At 40.6% G+C, this 5,050-nt stretch overlaps 1 non-coding gene across 1 annotated transcript; it reads right to left on the bottom strand.

The window, feature by feature from the left end:
• Positions 1 to 347: 347 nt before the first annotated feature.
• On the bottom strand, positions 348 to 455 carry LOC148551092 (small nucleolar RNA R71). Its single transcript, XR_015893141.1, has one exon. It is a non-coding gene; the product is annotated as a small nucleolar RNA R71 (small nucleolar RNA).
• Between the last annotated feature and the right edge of the window lie 4,595 nt (positions 456 to 5,050).

A 5,050-nucleotide genomic window follows, 5' to 3' on the forward strand; every position in this document is an offset into this window, starting at 1 on the left:
CTGCACCTAATTCCAATTTATATGGAAGAAGCATCTCCATTCCTGCCATTGGAGCAAACAATTTTGAGCTAAAACCTCAATTAGTTTCTCTGATGCAGCAAAACTGCAAATTTCATGGACTTCCATCTGAAGATCCCTTTTAGTTCTTAACTGAATTCTCGCAGATCTGTGATACTGTCAAGACTAATGGAGTAGATCCTGAAGTCTACAGGCTCATGCTTTTCCCTTTTGCTGTAAGAGACAGAGCTAGAGTGTGGTTGGACTCTCAACCCAAAGATAGCCTGAACTCTTGGGATAAGCTGGTCACGGCTTTCTTAGCCAAGTTCTTTTCTCCTCAAAAGTTGAGCAAGCTTAGAGTGGATGTTCAAACCTTCAGACAGAAAGAAGGTGAATCCCTCTATGAAGCTTGGGAGAGATACAAGCAACTGACCAAAAAGTGTCCTTCTGACATGCTTTCAGAATAGACCATCCTGGATATATTCTATGATGGTCTGTCTGAATTAGCTAAGATGTCATTGGATACTTCTGTAGGTGGATCCATTCACCTAAAGAAAACACCTGCAGAAGCTCAAGAACTCATTGACATGGTTGCTAACAACCAGTTCATGTACACTTCTGAGAGGAATCCTGTGAGTAATGGGACGCCTCAGAAGAAGGGAGTTCTTGAAATCGATACTCTGAATGCCATATTAGCTCAGAATAAAATATTGACTCAGCAAGTCAATATGATTTCTCAGAGTCTGAATGGAATACAAGCTGCATCCAACAGTACTCAAGAGGCGCCTTCTGAAGAAGAAGCTTATGATCCTGAGAACCCTGCAATAACAGAGGTGAATTACATGGGTGAACCATATGGAAACACCTATAATCCCTCATGGAGAAATCACCCAAATCTCTCATGGAAGGATCAAAAGCCTCAACAAGGCTTTAATAATGGTGGAAGAAACAGGTTTAGCAATAGCAAGCCTTTCCCATCATCCACTCAGTAACAGACAGAGAATTCTGAGCAGAATCCATCTAGCTTAGCAAATTTAGTCTCTGATCTATCTAAGGCCACTGTGAGTTTCATGAATAAAACAAGGTCTTCCATTAGAAATTTGGAAGCGCAAGTGGGCCAGCTGAGTAAAAGGATCACTGAAATCCCTCCTAGTACTCTCCCAAGCAATACAGAAGAAAATCCAAAAGGAGAGTGCAAGGCCATTGAATTAATTACCATGGCCGAACCTGTAAGGGAGGTTGAGGACGTGAATCCCAGTGAGGAAGACCTCTTGGGACGTCCAGTGATCAATGAGGAGTTTCCCTCTGAGGAACCAAAGGAATCTGAGACTCATTTAGAGACCATAGAGATTCCATTGAACCTCCTTACACCATTCATGAGCTCTGAAGAGTATTCTTCTTCTGAAGAGAATGAAGATGTTACTGAAGAGCAAGTTGCCAAGTTCCTTGGTGCAATCATGAAGCTGAATGCCAAATTATTTGGTATTGAGACTTGGGAAGATGAACCTCCCTTGTTCACTAATGAACTGAGTGATCTGGATCAACTGACATTACCTCAGAAGAAACAGGATCCTGGAAAGTTCTTAATACCTTGTACCATAGGCACCATGACCTTTGAGAAGGCTCTATGTGACCTTGGGTCAGGGATAAACCTCATGCCCCTCTCTGTAATAGAGAAACTGGGAATCTATGGGGTGCAAGCTGCTAAAATCTCATTAGTGATGGCAGACAATTCAAGAAAATAGGCTTATGGACAAGTAGAGGACGTGTTAGTAAAGGTTGAAGGCCTTTACATCCCTACTAATTTCATAGTCCTAGATACTGGGAAGGAAGAGGATGAATCTATCATCCTTGGAAGACCCTTCCTAGCCACAGCAAGAGCTGTGATTGATGTTGACAGAGGTGAATTAGTCCTTCAATTGAATGAGGACTCCCTTGTGTTTACGACTCAAGGTTATCCTTCTGTAAACATGGAAAAGAGGCACAGTAAGCTTCTCCCACTGCAGAGTCAACCAGAGCCCCCACGGTCAAACTCTAAGTTTGGTGTTGAACTCCCATATCCAAACTCTAAGTTTGGTGTTGAGGAGTCTCAACAATGCTCTGAACATCTGTGAGGCTCCATGAGAGCCCACTGTCAAGCTATTGACATTAAAGAAGCACTTGTTGGGAGGCAACCCAATTTTTATCTAATTTTTATTTTCATGGTTTTTCATATTTTCTTAGGTTCATGATCATGTGGAGTCACGAAAAAAATAGAAAAATTAAAAACAGAATCAAAAACAGCAGAAAAAAATCACACCCTGGAGGAAGACCTTACTGGCGTTTAAACGCCAGTAAGAAGCATCTGGCTGGCGTTCAACGCCAGAACAGAGCATGGTTCTGGCGCTGAACGCCCAAAATGAGCAGCATGCAGCCGTGTGCCTTAAGCAGAATGCACATGACGCGGTCGCATGACTGACGCGACCGCGTGGCAAGGAAAAGCTCCAAATGACGCGACCGCGTGACCCACGCGGACGCGTGACAGAGGCCACGCACCAGAAATTGTAGAAAACGCTCATAACGAGGAGGCCCTTTTTGGCCCAGATCCAAGTCCAGAAGGCATAGACCAGAGGTTATAAAGTGAGGGAATTCATCCATTCAGAGAGAGCTCGCATATTTTCACCTTTCAATGATTTAGATTTAGTTAAGAGGGAGATCTTCTCTCTCTCTTTTAGGATTTAGGATTTCTTCTTGTTTTAAGAGTAACTCTGGATCCCAGGTTTAATGTTCTTTTTTTTCAATTTTACTTTTATTTATTTACTCCAACATTTGAATTGATTATTATAATTTATGATTTATTCCATGTTACAGATTTCTATTTGAATTAATGATAATTTGAGGTATTTTCAGTTTATGATTGTTCTCTTTGATTTAAGTTGCCATTGCCTCCCATCTAAGGACACTTTTATTATTTCAACAATTTACTTTTTCCCTTTTGGTTCTGGTTAAGGATTTGGTAACTCAACAGTTATTAAACTCAACACAATTGATAATCGTTATCTTGCTAATTGAGTTGAACTTAAATAATCCCAACCTTTTCTTAGGAAATAATTAGGATTCAAAGGTCAACTTAATTAGTCTCTTGACTTTCCTTTACTCTGGTAAAGGTTGACCAAGTGGAGTTTAGATTCAACTTTCATTATTGTTGAGAGAGATAACTAAGTTAGATCTCTAATTTCTCTACCTTACTAAAAGTTGCTTTACAGTTATTGTTTATTTTTAATTGCCATTTAATTCACTCGTCATTTAAATTACTTGCTTCTCATCTTCTAACCCCGATTACAACCTTTATAGCCAATAATAAGAACATACTTCCTCGCAGTTCCTTGAGAAGACGACCCGAGGTTTGAATACTCGATTAACAATTTTTAAGGGGTTTGTTACTTGTGACACCCAAAACGTTTGTACGAAGGGATTTTTGTCGGTTTAGAGACTATATCAATTGTGACTTACTCAGTTAACTTATTCCGTACGGTTCAGCCTTCTCTATTCTGTATGGACCTTCCCATTTTGATCTCAACTTACCGGGCATGAGCCTCAGTCGAGATTTGTAAAGGAGAACAAAATCTCCAGGTTGGAACTCTCTCTTCTTGATGTTTTGATCATGCACAGCTTTCATCTTTTCCTTGTATATTCTGGAGTTCTCATAAGCTTCCAGGCGAAGGTTCTCCAGTTCCTGCAGTTGCAACTTTCTTTCAGCTCCAGCATTCTCAATTCCCATGTTGCACTCCTTAACTGCCCAGAAGGCTCTGTGTTCTATTTCAACTGGGAGATGGCAAGCTTTTCCATAAACCAAGCGGAAGGGACTCATCCCAATGGGTGTCTTGTAAGCTGTTCTATATGCCCACAGTACAGCTTGTAGTCTGGTGCTCCAGTCTTTTCTATGAGGCTTTACTATCTTCTGCAAGATACGCTTAATTTCTCTGTTTGACACCTCGGCTTGCCCATTAGTTTGGGGATGGTAAGCTGTTGCAACTTTATGGATTATCCCATGCTTCTTCGTCAATCCTGTTAGTCTCCTGTTATAAAAATGGGTGCCTTGATCGCTCACGATCGCTCGTGGTGATCCAAAGCAGCATATAATATGGTTTCTCACAAAGGAGACAACAGTGTTAGCATCATCAGTGCGGGTAGGAATTACTTCCACCCATTTGGAAACATAATCCACAGCTAACAATATATAAAAATATCCACTAGAATTTGGAAATGGACCCATGAAGTCAATGCCCCATACATAAAAAATTTCACAGAAAAGCATATATTGTTGAGGCATCTCATCCCTCTTGGATATGTTACCAAATTTCTGGCATGGGTGACAAGATTTACAAAACTCAGCAGCATCTCTAAAAAGAGTAGGCCACCAGAATCCACAGTCTAAGATCTTTCTAGCTGTTCTTTGAGGGCCAAAGTGTCCTCCACTCTCAGATGAGTGACAGGCCTCTAAAATGGACTGGAATTCTGATTGAGGTACGCAACGTCTAATTATCTGGTCAGCGCCACATCTCCATAAATATGGATCATCCCATATATAATATTTAGACTCGTTTTTCAGCTTGTCTCTTTGATGTTTAGAAAAATGTGGAGGAAATGTGCGGCTAACTAAATAATTAGCAACAGGTGCATACCAAGGGACTACCTCAGATACTGCTTGCAAGTTGTCAAAAGGAAAATTATCATCTATAGGAGTAGAATCATCCTTAATATGTTCAAGGCGACTCAAGTGGTCTGCTACTAAATTTTGATTGCCACTCCTATCCTTTATTTCTAAATCAAATTCTTGTAACAGCAGTATCCAACGTATAAGTCTCGGTTTGGATTCCTTTTTAGCTAATAGATACTTTAGAGCTGCATGGTCCGAATACACTACTACTCTAGTACCAAGTAAATAAGCTCAGAATTTATCCAGAGCGAAAACAATAGCAAGTAGCTCTTTCTCAGTAGTAGTATAATTGGACTGGGCAGTGTCTAAAGTCTTAGACGCATAGGCAATAACAAAAGGGTCCTTACCTTCACG

Source organism: Arachis ipaensis, chromosome B7, assembly GCF_059453495.1.
Source record: "Arachis ipaensis isolate K30076 ecotype BB chromosome B7, ASM5945349v1, whole genome shotgun sequence".
NCBI lineage: Eukaryota > Viridiplantae > Streptophyta > Magnoliopsida > Fabales > Fabaceae > Arachis > Arachis ipaensis.